At 36.8% G+C, this 16,562-nt stretch overlaps 1 protein-coding gene across 4 annotated transcripts in view; it reads right to left on the reverse strand.

Moving 5' to 3' along the window:
• The window catches only part of ARHGAP24 (Rho GTPase activating protein 24), a 743,240-nt gene that overhangs the window by 209,507 nt on the left and 517,171 nt on the right, over positions 1-16,562 (reverse strand). Inside the window, exon 1 of one of the 4 annotated variants that reach the window (XM_038582218.1) lies at positions 15,310-15,545. The exons of 2 other annotated variants lie outside the window; for them this stretch is intronic. The gene's annotated coding sequence lies outside the window, so the exon portion shown is untranslated. Of the gene's footprint in view, positions 1-15,280; positions 15,546-16,562 lie in introns of those variants that run through there. One more of the 4 variants, XM_038582216.1, reaches the window with a different exon arrangement.

Below are 16,562 nucleotides of genomic sequence, written 5' to 3' on the forward strand. Positions count from 1 at the left end.
TAGAATGAATGCTGGCAGTTTCTTGATGTATACATTTCAGAAACACTTATAGTCAAACAATTGCATCAAACTTATTATCTAGACACAAAGTGCATATATGCTGTCCTACTTCATGTTCATTCAAGCAGAGAGTGCAGTGAATTGTGTATGCTACAACATTTAAGACCTCATACTAACACAAAATTTCATTCTTTAAAAATTTATCGGTGTTATATAACTGGGAACTAACTGCTTCTTTTATATCTGTCAACTCTCTATTTATCTTACCATCTCTAATTTATGGGGCGAGGAAAAATATTCCTCTATTTCTACAAGAATTTCTTTAACACAGAAAAACAATGAGTTTTCTCCTACTGTGATATTTTGTAGCCTAATTAAATAATGACAGAATTAAACAAATCCAAGTATTAGTTGATGGATGCAATTTGTTGATGTACTTCAGAGGTGCATAACAATGAGATCTGACAGGATGTCATACTGTACTATAATAAATCAACTTGATGATCTTGGATTTCTGACACAAGAAATACAGTAGCTCTTTGAGATCAGATATTTCCTAAGAAAATAAAGATAAACGGGGATGATGTTGGGAGGGAAGACATACCAGAAATGTCTCCTAGGTGCATAGCATTTTGGAATATAATCCATAAATTGTCATGATATCCCTCAAAATACTATTAAGCTGTGCACCCCCACAGAGGGCTGGGCCAGAGTATATGATTTATCCTTTCATTAGTTCTAGCTTCTTTTAAGGGGAAAACCACAATTTTTATTTTTAAAAAGAGGCCTGTCTATATAGAAAATGTAACCAATGGCATACTCCCACAGATAAGCAAAGAGTAGTTTCTTGAAAGCTCATCTCTCATAACTGTGTCAAACATAGGGAAAAAAAAGAAAATATATAATTTTTTCACACCGTATCTCTTTTTTGATTGCTACAGAGCATTTTGTCCTTTTTTTTTTTTTTTTTTTACTCCAAAGAACATTTAGAGTCTGCTCCATTCTTGCCTTTGGTTTTATAGAATCTGGATAACAGGTAGAGAAAACTGAGAAAAATGAAGAAGAGAAACTGCTTGAAGTAGGAAGAGAGGATTTAAAAAAAGAGGAAAAGGAAAAGAGAGGCACCATGGCTGAATTTCAGGGGGAAAAAAGGTTTTTAGAGGATTCAGACAAGTTTTGGGGGACAACTGAATGAAGAGAATTTTAAAATAATGTAATGAATCAGGAATCGGAATGTACTCTAACATACTCATATTACATTAGATTTTTTTTTTAATTACAATTATTGGGCAATGTATCTTTAAAGCAATCTATGCTACAAGTAGACCATTTGTGCCTTGGCTTTTATATAGGTCATGTATGATACTCTATTTTTCTTCCAAGTCCTTGATTTTAGGAGGATCTTCAGGACCAGTATATTCTGAATTCTCTTCATACTAATCACTATGCTTTATCTAAAAAATTGCTAAAAATTTAGATTTTTATTGGAGTATGGTATTTAATTTTCTCATATTTCTATTTTTAAATAAAAATTGTTTCAGGATCATTTGATTTAAAAAGTTTGAACTATTAAAAGGAAAAGCAGAATATACCATTCACTCCCATTTTCAATGTTCAGGTGTCATCATTGCCAGTTTTGTTGTATGTTGCTGTTATATATAACCATGAACATAATTTTAAATATATTTTTATTTCCTTAGTCTTCAGACCTGACTCTACAATTAAGCAAACACAGTTTTTTCCATCATGCTCACTCTAGAGCTCCCTTAAATTATATAATGCACAATCATATATTATTGACAACCTCCATCTCGGTAAATCCCCATATACTGTCAAAACACTTGAGGTGTTTCTTGCGTCTGTGTCTATATGTGTACTAGTCAGGAGAGACTAAATGTTGCTGCACTGATAATCAATTCCATAACACATTTTTTTTTTCTGACTCATACTGTTGTCCACTCTGAGTCAGCAGGGGCCCCAGCTTGTCCAAGGACCTAATAATGTGCTTCCACCATCCCAGAGCAGTAGGAAGGGCATGTGATGATCTGGACAGTGGCACCTATAACTTTTACCTAGAAAAGAGAAACATCACTTTTGTTCATTTTTCACTGGTCAAAGTAAGTTATATGGCTATGACTAACTTCAGAAGAGGGGAATAATATAATTCCATTAAGTAACTAGAAAGTAGACAGCTGAAAATATTTGCTAAACATAATTCATGACTCAGGATTTTAACACATGTAATTTCTTTTCTGGGGTCACCTCTCAAATCCTAACCACTTCTGGTAGAGAGCAATATTTTATATTTTCGTCTTCTATCTTTACCATCAAATATGCCTTAATACTCGACATGTGTGTTACAGAGGCAGAATTTATAAAGCTAAAAAAAAGGCCATTATCAAAAAATTTTAAGAAGACTGCACAGATTCCCAAAATATGGACATTTAGTTTAGTTCTAATTCTGTTTGCTTTTTTTTTTTTTAAAGACAATTTGCTTTATTCACTATTTCATAGAGTTCCTTCATTTCTGTGACTCCTTATTTCTTTGTTGGGTTAAAAAGTTAAGCACACAACAGAACAGGCTTAATATGCAGCACTAGGCTTGCTATTTGGTTCTTACAGACTTTAGCAATGACAAATGTTTACTGATTAGTAGTTAAATGCTTGATATATTTATTTTTAGAACAGGTTTTCATTTTTTCCAATCTAGTTCATGAAGAGCAAAATCATATGTGAAAAAGTCATACTAAACTTGGCTGAAAAGAAAAGGCTCTGACTACAGTGCCTGGAAGAATGCTTATTCATTATTCCCTAGCCCAGCATATTTCTCCATAGAGACAAGAGCATATACTGTGGCCATGGAAAATCTGGGGAAATACCATTTATGCTACATCAAACTTGATCCCACTCAGGCAACATAAATCTTTCCCATATGTGATGACTATTTGTTGCCCAGCCTCCAATACTAAAAGAGACACTGTAAATATCTCAAATACTTTTTAATTTCTACCAAGAGTCTGCAGCTGTCTGTATGCTTGCAGTCGAAAGAATGGTTCTCTAATAAACTAGAAAGAGAAATAATTCACTCTGGGAAGAGTAAAGAGATACAATCACATTTCAGGTATAAATTGGAGCAATTTTCATATCACAGAATAGATATAAATTTCAATAAAAATAAATTGTCCTTTAAAGTATAGATTCAATAAAATTAAAGACAGTCAAAACACAATCTATCTTGAATTTGGCGTTATACTCTAAAACTTTCAATGTTTTGGCCCAGGATATTATTATAAGAACCATTTTCATAATGTGAAATCAAGGTATGTGGTGTGATTAGGAATAATTTGTACTGCTACATGGAGAGCTAAAGGCAGTTTGAGAGATGGCCAATGAACTGTTAGATTTCCTGAGACATTTAGATAACTTAAAGTAGGATTTCTCAAAATGTGGCTCATAGATAACTTGCATCATAATCACCTGGAATTTTTGTTAAAATACATATTCCAGGGGATCTCTGGTGGCTCAGCAGTTTGACACCTGCCTTTAGCCCGGGGCATGATCCTGGAGTCCCGGGATCGAGTCCCAGGATCGAGTCCCACGTCGGGCTCCCTGCATGGAGCCTGCTTCTCCCTCTGCCTGTGTCTCTGCCTCTCTCTCACTGTGTCCCTCATGAATGGATAAATAAAATCTATAAAAAAAAAACATATTCCAGGGCCCCATAACAGGTTCACTGAATCAGACAGTCTAAACACTGGCCCAGAAGTCTGCATTTTAACTTCTTCAAGTGATTTTTGTAACTGCTAAAAACATCTAAATTCCTCAGATTTATTGAGGGAAAACCAGAAAAAAGAATGCTTAAAATCAGAACATGGGAAGACAATGAAATATCCTAACTTAGATCTTTTTTTAAAAAATTATTTATTTATTTATTTATGATAGTCATACAGAGAGAGAGAGAGAGAGAGAGAGAGAGAGAGGCAGAGACACAGGCAGAGGGAGAAGCAGGCTCCATGCACCGGGAGCCCGACGTGGGATTCGATCCTGGGTCTCCAGGATCGCGCCCTGGGCCAAAGGCAGGCGCCAAACCGCTGCACCACCCAGGGATCCCCCTAACTTAGATCTTAAAGCAAGGAGATGTGCAAACCTAGTGGTCTTTAGAAGAGAAAATATCACAACTGATGGCTTAATAGGACTTCTCAAGGTGATTTTAAAGAATCCTCCACATTGCATCTCAAGGAAGGGCAAACATAATCCTAATTCCCAGTTGACAGTCTCTATAGGAAATGAATTAAAATGGCTGGCACTAACTTCCCCACCCCTAAGACCTTTTGGTAGTCCACCATGGATATCAGAATAGGTCCAGAATAGGCATAGTCCTGCAGAATATCTAGCTTTCTATTATTGCTAATATTTGTAATTTGCTTCCCTCTACTGCTATTTGACTCTCAATACTAGCTTAGCCCTGCCCACACTTTCTAGGATTAGATTTTGGGTTCTTCTACTATAACCTGAGTTTTTGCCTCTTTGGTGTCTAAGTTCCGATCTAGTGTCTAATACCCAGTTGTGCAATAAGCCTGCATTTTGTTTTCCATTTCACTCTTAAAAAGGGTTTTATCCCTGAACTGCCACCAACCTGCTGACTGATTTCCCTGGGGACAAAAGCGTGTTTGACCTTCTTTGATTGCCTGACATCTCTCTGGCTGGCTGGATCTCATTTGCCACCTGATAGTACCCCTGATATGACTGATTCCCCAAATTACACCTCAATGTTGTTATGCCTGTGGGATGCCATGCGTGCCCTCCCAGAAAAGATTTTTGTTCAGAGCCTGCATTTGTATTTGCATGGAGTAACAATCTCTTGCCCCACTCATGTATACAAGTCAATTTCTGCATACCATCCCCTCTCTGTCTGCACACTGGGTAATAGGAAACTGGGCCATCCACAAGCAGTTGTCAAGGTTTGGCCAAGAGATTCCATAGATGTCCCAGAAGACCAGTGAAAACTTAAAGAGGCCATACTTTGGAAAATTCCCAAATCAGTCAGTGGAATTAAGAACTTTTCAGAACTTAGATTTTCATAAGGAAGTTCTTGGTGTGTCCAATTTTATAGCCTTTACTCTGAGTAAACTATAATTCCCTCAGAAAGCCAGTAAGTGATTTTTTTTTTCCCTTTCTGTCCTTGATCTGTATGGAGCTCATAGACTTGGAGTAGATGTTACTTCTTGGGCAGCTTAGCTGTGCTTTAAGAATTTGGGTAAGGATCACTCATTACCAGTATAGGCTCACTTTATAAGGCACTTTTAGGATGGAAACAATCCTTCTGAGCAATTTACCAGTTTCTGTGTGTCACTTAAGGTAACATTGATTGGTAAGGGATCGTTTTATTTTGCTGTTTTTGTTGCTGTTGTTATAATTTAAACTTTAGATCCTGAAGATTATGGAGTTAACTCTTTGAAACTCAAAAACTAGGGACACCTGGTGGCTCAGCGCTTAAGGTCTGCCTTTGGCTCAGGGTGTGATCCCAGACCCAGGATAGAGTCCTGCATTGGGCTCCCTGAAAGGAGCCTGCTTCTCCCTCTACCTATGTCTCTGCCTCTCTCTCTCTGTGTCTCTCATGAATAAATAAATAAGATCTTAAAAAAAAAAAGAAACTCAAAAACTGTTGCAAACAAAAATCTCTAAAGCGTTTTTCTTAATTATCCTTTTTCTGAAGCAGTATTTGTCCTAAAATTAATGAGATTTGAGAAAATGTTAAGGGGACAGACTGTGAATGAATTTCAAAATATTTCTTGAATTTCAGCACTGAATCCAAGCCTCCTCCATCATATATAGGGACTGCAGAAACTCTAGTGGTGAAGAAGCTAAGACAAACACAGTTTCATAAAATACCTGAATGGTGAAATGAGTAAAGGTGTTCAAAAATAATAAAATAAGCACTCGAGTGACCATCTGCTTTAACATGAAATCTGAGTAAATATGAAGTAATACCTAGGTAGAGCAAAAACCTGGAATATTTTAGCTGGGGTGGGGGGGAGGAAAAACTCCTTGCTCTTGCCTGTATTCTTATACTTTCCATTCCACTAACTAGATGGCTGGTGTGACAGGCTGGCTAATCCTTTAACATACCCTTGTGTGAGAACACCTCACACAGGATTTATGCCCCCTTGTAATAACAAGACTAGACAATATTGAGACCCTAAATTTGTCATCCAGTGTCAGGCATTGTGTTAAGTGCCAGTCATACAAACCTATAAGGCAAAGTCTTTGTCCCAGTAGGTGATGGTGCAGCTGAGCTAGGGAAGTGGGCCAGGAGGCACAAAGTTCAAGCGCAAAGCCATCAGAGCCATAGAAGTCAGGGGATGGAAGTAAGGGTAGGGATGGAGTCAGGGAGAGCATCTCAAAAGAACTAATAACCTCTAAAAAAGACAAGACAAAGGAACACTCTAGTCTGAAAGGCCACCACGAGTGGCAAATGATACAAAGGTGAGACTGAAAAAAGGCAGAAGCCAGTGTTACATATGAGAAAGTGATAAACCTGCATGAAGGGAGGAGAACGTTCACTCTCAAAACTGTAGTTATCCCAAGCCACTTCCCCAATCTGTGTGTGTGTTCATAGAAATATTGTATTTCATATTTTAAAACTGCCACAAGCATAATGTTTACATATATGTGTATATATATACACATATATACATATTTATATATATTTTTAAATGTACAAATATGTCTCTGACACAGAGATTTACTTTGCTTCAGAGAACACTGTGGAGCACTGGGAGTTGCACTTTCAGGATGATTCATAAATATTTCATTATTTTATTTGTGACACATGTCAGTAAATCCCATTTCAGAGCTGAGAAAGTTTAAAGTCAAACAGCATCTGGAAGGCTTTCTCCACCAAAAAGCAGCTCCTGAGAATGAAAAAGAGGGTGGATCTTTAATATACCCACTGGATTCCAACCATTCCTGCCTGACACTAAAAGATGGAGGGAGAAGGAAAGAGAACACTCAGATTTATTTCTATTGTGATTTTTAGACTATTCAATGCACTTAATATTCCAAGAAGTTGCCAGTATAACTGCAACGTACACATTCTTATAGAGGAAGCACCCTCTAGACTTGTTCTATGATCATTGATATGTCTCTTAGCCTAGTTTGGCCTGCTTTGGTCAGGCTTCATTACAATATCCTTAAGACCCCTTCCAACTCCCCTATTGTATAATTTAGGCAACTTCCATTCATACATAATTACTGAGTAGATTAAGGAAATGAAATAAACCACAGAACCTTTGATGCTAAGACAGAGCCAAAGTCCTCTGACAGAAATAGCTTAGTCTCTGGGGGAAAGCACTAGCGAAGACACTAGCAATAGCTTTAAAAAAAAACTGGTACTGGAGACAAGGGAAAATGGTCAGCGTATCTACCCAAAGTGGAAGGCATGTGTCGATTTGGAAAAACCTAAATCAATCTATTACTCCAGGAGAAAACTATAGTGAAATAATATTCCTGACAAACACCTGAATCCCCTTAGTCATTACTCTGAAGTATTTCCACTTAAATTTGATTATGTCATTGCAGGAATTCTTAAATTCATAGAAAGAGAAGCAATCTGCAAATGAGGCAGAGAGCCTGTTGTCAAAAACCTGGGACAGATTCCTGGCTACTCCACTTGTTTATTTTGTGACCATAAGGTTGTATCATAAAGAATAAAGAAAATCATATAGAATGTGATTTGAATCACATGTGTTTGATTCATGTATTTGAATGAAGAAAAATGTTCATTTGCATCAGGTAGTTTGCAGTTACAAAAAAAAAAGTTTTCGTTTTCTTGCTACTCTTTCTTTTTTTTTGTTGTTTTTTGTTTTTTGTTTTTTTTCCTTCCAAGATTTTATTTAAATTCAAGTTAGTTAACATATAGTGCACAATTAGTTTTAGGAAGAGAATTTAGTGATTCATCACTTACATGTAACACTTAGTGCTCTTCATAAATGGCCTCCTTAATGCTCATCACCCATTTAGCCCATCCTCCCATCCACCTCCCCTCCAGCAAGAGAAAAGAATGGGCCAGAAGATGCCTTTGTCTCCAATTGAAATAAAACATCTACTTACTGTTTTACCATCATTTGCAATTGGGCTAAGGTAACTGGTATTATCTGGGTTAACTTTAGAGTAGCTTTCTTAAAAGAAAAAAATTTTGAACTCATAAAGAATAAATCAGTCTCTTTAAGATCAACTGGATTGCATTCTTAAGGCATATTTAGTATAAATCTAATAAAATGTACTCTTGTGAGTACTGGATAAAGGAATGCATGGAAAGAACACAGAGCACTCTAGTGCATATATGGGTTGGATATGTGTTAACCATTATTGGTACACTTCTTACACTTCTTTTAAGTGAGAAAACAGAGGTTTAGAAATGTTAAGTAACCTGCAAAGGATGATACATGTAAAATATGCCAGAGCTGAGCTATATATATATATATACACACACATATATTTCTTTAAATTGCCAACAGTGTAGAAGATGGACTGGAGTGGCAAAGGATTGGAGAGAGAGAAACCAGGATCAGGAAGAAGACAATGGGTTAAGAAGAGATAATTTAATTCTGAGCAAGATGGTCATGGAGATGAAAAACAAAACAAAACAAAGACTATAGTTTTTAAAATTCTATAATAATTGTCACCTGGTTGCACAGGAAGTGAGGAAGGAGATAAAAGATGAAGGGCCGTCTGGAGTGAGGGAATGATATGGAGTCTGAAGCACTAGAGTATCTGAAGCAGCCTGGTATGGGGCACTCTGACAAGCAGGGCAACCAAGGAAGGTTGTGTAGTCAAGCTGGGCCTGAAATCTAGCCCACTTACCCATCAAGCCAAAGCTCCTAATACAAGTGCTGTGCATCCAGAGAAAGGAAACCAGTATTATAACTTGTGCTAATTGTGAGTTACAAGAGGTCTTGCCTACCAGATCTCTAAACTGGGCTTTCAGCAAAAGCCTTGGTGTTAGATGCAATCTTCTGAGGGAAAAACTATAAAGGAAAGGGAATAAAACAAACCCAGACACCCAGAGCAAGGGGGTGGGAAGAAGACAGGGGCCCTCTAAAGAGAGTGAAGAAAAGAAAGGTGGAGCCATAGGCTAGTACAAGATCCTTAACACTAAAAGGTGGAAATATTTCAAGGACAGCATGGCAGTAAATGGTAAAAATGGCAAAAAGAGCAGAGCTGAGCAATGGCTAAAAAGCTCTGGCTTAACAGTTAATTCGGCCATCATTAGCAACCTCTGAGAGCTAATTTCAGTATTGTAGTCGAAATAAATGCCAACTGCAAAGAGTTTTAGAGTCAGAGGGAGGTGGGAAAGCAAAACAAAAAAAAGAAGAAATTTTTCTTGGCATCAGGAAGAGAGCGCTTGGTTGAGAAAGTTGAGTGTTTGTTTGTTTAGTGTAGCAGAGGCCTGAACATGGGATGTGCACCGAGGAGAAGTTAAGGTGCAAGTAAAAGGACGTAATTTATAAAACAAGTTCTGGTTTCATCCTTATAAATATTTTGTTTAAAAGTTCCATAAACACTAGTGGCCCAGGAAATGCTTTAGCAAATACTCATTAACAAAGTGACAGCTATTTAAAAATGTTCCCATAGTTATTATATGTTTATCACCCCTTGTGTAATAAAGCCTTCTGGCCCGGAATCTGGAGTTCTTCCTTTAGTATGAGAACCCTTCTGTTCCCTGGAGATCTTCAGAGGATAGGGTACATGGTTGACCTCTTACTCAGACAGACGGAAATTATGTTTTCACCTTTAGCCCCAGAGTAAATGTATCATCCAGTCATTACTTCTGGATGATCACTGAAATTAGACTGAAAGCTGGAAGCCTGGGTTCTACATGAGCAATCTTTCTGCACTTCATTCCCCTATACTGCAGAGAGGATTTGAACTTGCAAATTTCTAAGTTATTACAATCCTAAAATAACCCAATGAGCAAAGGTCACATGTAAACGAATGCTTATTCTTACTTCATGTACAACAGAACACCCCAAAACAACATAGGTCCCCAACAACGGGGGAGCACATTCTGTTACATATAGTGTTGCCGTAGGATAGAATAGAATATCATGTTATTTTTTTTCCAAAGCATTCTGAATAATACAGGACAAGTTCCTCATAAAATGTTACATGAAGAAAGGTGGAATGCAAATGTACAGTTTTAAGCTGATTTTGTAAAAGGAAAACCAAACAAAATATTGATGATATGTTATGTACACAGATATGGAAAGAAATCTAACAATAGGAATGAATCCACTGGAGAGTGGAATTGGTAATAAGAATTTATTTCTCCTTTTATATTGTCACTCTCTTCATAATCCTTACAATTGTTAGCTTTCTGGTGAGTTAGGGAGGACTTTCTATACCTCCAGGTTGCAGGAAGTTTGCTTTCCTTTCTATTGTTTTCGACTCTATTTATACTGTTTTCATGTGAGGAGATGGAGGACCTATGGATGCTGTCTTCCCTGCTGGACTCGCGCTGCGCTTCAGAGAAGGGCCACAGAACACATCTTTGTATTAGACACATTGAAAAGCAAGCAGGTTGGAGGGAGAAGCTAAAGCAAAATGGAAATTGCTCCTTAGAATCACTATTATTATTTTTGTTAGTTTGGAAAGGTATCATTATTTGCCTAGACTTACATAATCTTCTATTATTATTATTATTATTTTTAAAGATTTTATTTATTTATTTGAGAGAGAGAGAGAGAGAGAGAGAGGGAGAGCACAAATGGGGTGAGGGGAAGAGTGAGAAGCAGACCTCCTCCTGAGCAGGAAGCCCAATCCAGGGCTCAATCCTGATCCAGACACTTAACTGACTGAGTCACCCAGGTACCCCTACAACTTTCATAATCTTTAAAAACTACTTTTTAAAAATTTTAAGACCAAAATAATATTTGGCCTGCAAAACTGTCTTAGACTCAGCCACATTTATCTGTTCTTCTAATATCCTTCTATTTTCCCACTAATAATAAATCACATAATATTAACAAAATTATATTAACATAATAATATTAAGTTTAAAAAGCAGCATCTGCTTGTAACAAATGTATTATAAATTCCACAATACCTTCAGCAAAATAAACAAAGAGTAGAGGAAAAAGGCTGACACCTTCATGTATTCCAACTCTGCTTTTTAAATTATCACTGGCTTTAGGCACCTCTAGCAATTCATAGTTCTTTTTTTTTTTTTTTTTTTAAGATTTTATTTATTTATCCATGAGAGACACAGCTAGAGAGAGAGGCAGAGACACAGGCAGAGGGAGAAACAGGCTCCGTGCAGGGAGCCTGACCTGGGACCTGATCCCGAGTCTCCAGGATCACGCCCTGGGCTGAAGGTGGCGCTAAACTGCTGAGCCACCCGGGCTGCCCGCAATTCATAGTTCTTAAATTACTGTTGGCTAACGGCAATTTTATAACTTATTATGAACTATGAAGTTTTTATGTTTTAGCATAACCCAACAGGAAACTACAGAACAAATATTCCAATAATAAAACATGAATTAAAATATAATGGTTTTAGTACTTTTTTTTTTTTTTTTTTGCCAATTTAAGGATTGGAAGTTATATTCATTCAACAGACATTTTTTGCACGACTAAAATGAACAAAAAAGGATCTTAGTCTTTGACCACATCACCTCTTAAATTGTCCATGAGTACCAATTTAGGACATTAAGCAAAGGCCAACATATAAGAACATTTTTGCATCAGTTTGAGTGTCTTTCCTGGGATGTTGAAATTGAAAATGAACTAAATTCTGATTTTGATGAGAAGAAAGCAATTACCTCTTTCTCTGTTCAACAACTAAGGCAATTTTGATAGCTTCTCTCTCTTGTTCACAATCTACAGCATTGGACTTGACAGTTCCTTGTAATATGTACATTTGCTCACTGAATTTTAGTTCATGAGGGGCTACGTTCTGAGGCTTCTGGAGCAGTCTCACAAGGCTGTGTCAAGAAAGACCCTTAAAAAGCATCATCGGTGAACACTAACAGGCTTCTCTTTCCAGTTTTAAAAGCTCTTTTTAAATGGAAGTCTTCATTAGGGTATATTTATCACAGCACTGAGTTTTCAGGAATTTTAGGTTAGGTCTTGTGATAGTATAGTTCTCCTTGTAAAATACATATCCTTTCACATGTTAGATTTCCTCATTAGGTAAGCCTGTGAAAATTACACTTAGATTAAACTGAAAGAATCAATGAAATAAAAAAAAGTGGGGGAATCAATGAAATAAAAAAAGAGTGACACCTGGGTGGCTCAGAGATTGAGTGCTTGCCTTCGGCTCAGGGCGTGATCCCAGGGCCCTAGGATCAAGTCCGCATTGGACTCACCACAGGGAGCCTGCTTCTCCCTCTGCCTATGTCTCTGATTCTCTGTGTCTGTCATGAATAAATAAATAAAATCTTAAAAAAAAAAAAAAGTTTTACTGTATTGACTTAAATAACATATTTTCAATTTTAAAGAGTTATGTCTCAATTGGAATAACATTTTATTTTACAATAACTCATGTCATTTAACTGAAAGAGTGAGGGAGCAAAAAATAACTAAAATCTCTAGCTTTTAGACAATGCTTCTGAACTTAAGTGGACCCTAAATTCAATGTTGAAGGCAAAAGGCAGTCTGTTAACTCATTGTTTCAAACATAAAGAGTTTGTTATTTACACCACAAGATGTTTTAAGACCCAATAACAATTTCTACAGTGACTAGATGAAACTTGTATTTAAAAATTAGCATTAAGTAAAAAAGGCCTCTAAGACAAAAGTCCTCACACAGAATTTTAGGTAAAGCTCTATGGTCAGGTCATTAGCAATGGACTGCTTAAGGAATTTAGAATTGCCATGGACTCAGTTTATCACTTCGTGCTTTTGTCTAATACATCCAGTTTTAATTTTTTTCACGGGTAAAGTGGGATTAGTTATCAAAATCACTGAGAAACCAGTGATTCATTTTGCCCTGCAATGTACAACATAAAAATATTGAAAGGTAAGAAAACATATATTCTGCTATACAATTCAGTGCTTCATAGTATTTTCAACTTAAACTGTAAGTGAGGATACAGTTAAACAAATCAAGACATTATTGACACAACTGAAAAATACATCTTTTCTCCTTAAAGCACAATCTCCACACAGAATAACTGCATGGACTAGATGATGAATGTATTCTTTTTCCTTTTCCACAACTCTTTCCTACAAAGCATGATTATGCTGTTTCCCAGCCATGCATGCATGTGAACATTTTATGTGTGAATGGAACTAAAATAAAATACTTTGTACTTAATATTAAATCTGCCCCTTGAGATGTGGTTAGTCACTGATTCCTTGACACACACCTCCAGTAACTTTATAAAAAGAAGAACAAACAACACTTTCTGTATCTGATGCAGTAATGCCTTACTTATCCCAGAGCCACTTCCATGGCAACTTCTACTACAGACCATAAGTAAGAACTTGGACACAAACCAAAAGTCTCCTGAGTACCTAAAATAGATGTCACCGTGTCTATGCACTTTGGCACGTGCACTTCGCTCACAAGAGAATCACTTGGGCCCTCAAATAAAGTTATTGCTTCTCATTCCTTCCACAATTTTTATAAGTGTTTTTTCCTTCTGGTTTTCTTGTGCACAGCATAAAAGAAATAAGAATTATAAAAATGTGGCTGAGGTTGAAGGGCATTGTGAGAAGAACACAAAACGTCCACACCCATAAGAAGTCACAGTTCCATATGCACGCTGGACAGAGGAGGCAAAAAGTCCTATAAAAATAATATAATTTAAAAGAGCATAGTGATTACGTGACCTTATGACAGAAGAAGTAATAGCCTTACATACCACAGAATAGGCCCCCAATGTATCATTACATGATAGAATAATTCTATAGTCTATATCCATGATGAGAAGGCTGGGTAGTTCAGAGAATGTTAAATTGAATTTAGTTCCCTCCAGAGAGATATCAAAATATACACTGGATCTCAGAAAGTTAACTATCCAAAACTAAATTCTTTCTAAAATTTCTGGAGTTTTCAGTGGTAAACTTGTAAGCTTCACTTTTTAGGAAGTTCATAAATGTAGAGCTCCTTAGTTGTCTCATTACTTGTTTATCGACCAGCTATTAATATTATATATTAGCCAGCCAGGCCTCTGGGGAAAGAATGACAATTCAGATAATAGTGGTTCATTTCAGTCCACTCCACTGCCATTTTGGGCTATTCCCCTTCTGCTCTGAGAGCCTCCACAATTCAGTGATTGGAGATCTTGGAAATGTCCATTTAAGGTGGATGAGCTTAAAGAAGATAAACTTTATTAAGATACATATATATTTTTTTAATGAAAAAAATAAAACGTATATTCTGCTATATGTTTTTATAGCAGAATAAAATATATATATATTTAATGAAAAAAAATATATTTTTTAAAGGCTTGGGGCACCTGGGGTGGCTCAGTGGTTAAGAGTCTGCCTTTGGCTCAGGGTGTGATCCCAGGGTCCTTGGGATCAAGTCCCACATCAGGTTCCCCCAGGGAGCCTGCTTCTCCCTCTGCCTATGTCTCTTCTTCTCTCTCTCTCTGTCTCTAATGAATAAATAAATTAATATCTTTAAAAAAAAAAAAAAGGCTTGCCAGAATTTTTAAAAATAAATGGAAATGAAGGGAAGGATTGGTTAAAATGAACAATTAACTGTAGAAGTAGATTAGAAGTAAAATCCTGATTCAAAATTGTGTTTTCCAGGTCAGATCTACCAAGCTGTGCTGAGGTCAAGGAGCCTTTCCCGAGTCAGTTTCAAGTGCCTGCAGTGGCCCGGTCTTGGTCCTCCGATCTGATTGGCTCTATAGTGGTTCTATACTTCAAATGGAAGACGAATAACCTATCCCTCCCCCTCATTCCAGAGCAGTCTGTACATTCCTTAATATTAAAGCATATCTTTCTTTATCCGACATGAACAACAAAACATAAAACCCACTCAAGACAAGATGCAACAAAGGACAAAGCTAAACTAAGCTTCAAAATAAAATAACAGCAACAATCATTAGGTTCCTCAAAACAAAACAAAACAAAACAAAACAAAACAAAATCCTAGTAACTTCAAATATCAACAGCCACAAACAATACAGCTAAAAACCTAAGGTATTTTAAAGAGTGTCTTTTCTCTCAATAGAGACAAGGTAGGGGGAAAGGTCAAATGACCACGAAATACTTGTGCCCGAAGCAAGGAAACCCTGAAGGAGATTTCACGAGTAAAAAACAGTACCTTATAAGTAACTGGGCTTGTCTACTCACAGCTGTTTCCAGTGCCGACTCTTGTTTAACTGTCTACTGCGTTCAGTTTAAAGTTAATTCTGTTGGCAAAAAAGTACAGAGCTTGTCTGGAAAATGCTGTTTGGACATAAACCATTCCTTTCAAAGCTGTAGTAGCTATATTTAAGTTTTCCTGTAGAGTGGGATATAAACCTTTCCTGCAGCTAATTTTCTTCCTCCTCCAGCCCCTCAGACTTAGTCAGTGTCCTCCTAGCCCATATATTGAAGAAAGAGACAGAGAGGGGAGGGGAGAAAAAAAAAAAAAAAAAAAAAAAGAACCAGGAACTATACCTTAAATAATGTAGTAGTTGAGCATTCAGAAAAAGACAAAAGAAGAAGAAGAAGAAGAAGAAGGAGGAGGAGGAGGAGGAGGAGGAGGAGGAGGAGGAGGAGGAGGAGGAGGAGAAGAAGAAGAAGAGAACCACAGAAAGCGTATCAGGATCTTAAATATAATTTAAACCAATGCCCTCGTTTTATAGATGAGGAAACTGATACCCAGAGAAAATATGATTTGTACGAAGGTGATTCACATAGCTAATTAATGCTGCAGCTAAGAATAGTTACCAGGTTGCACAACTCCGGATTCAATGCTCTTTCTACTACTCTAGTGTACCAGAAGGGAAATGATTTACCTTTTTCCTGTGTGTCTTTGGATAATACCAATATGAGTTGGCAAGGAACAAACAGTAACACAATTACAATGTGAGAACCATCTGTTCTCAGAGCAAAAATTTCACTCCACTTTAAAATCCTTAATACTAAGAGTTTGTCTATGATGCCCAGTTTCATGTATACCTAGGGAAGAATCTTATCCTTTGTTGATTTTCCATAGTAATTTATGTCTCAGGAGTCACTAATTTTCAAGGGATGCTAACATCCCTGAGTCCTTATAGATGACTATGAGGGATGGTGTTGTGACTGGTGTTAGTCTTTAATATTTCTACCCAATATCAGTGATATTGAACTAGAAACACACGCACACACACACACACACACACACACACACAAAAGAACTAGAAACACACTACTATTACGACAGGTCCCTATTTCCAATATGTCAAGATTTATTTTTACCATATGTGTGAGTTTTTTTTTGTTATTAATACAAGAATACATACTGATGTAGTACATATTGATTACATATTTTGTCAGATAAAAGAGAAGCAGCGTAATAATTTTTATTTGGTGTCCTTCATGTAACATTTCCTACTTATATATAAAGAAATTATTTTTCC

The sequence above is a fragment of the Canis lupus genome, chromosome 32, assembly GCF_011100685.1.
Source record: "Canis lupus familiaris isolate Mischka breed German Shepherd chromosome 32, alternate assembly UU_Cfam_GSD_1.0, whole genome shotgun sequence".
In the NCBI taxonomy this organism is placed as follows: Eukaryota; Metazoa; Chordata; class Mammalia; order Carnivora; family Canidae; genus Canis; species Canis lupus.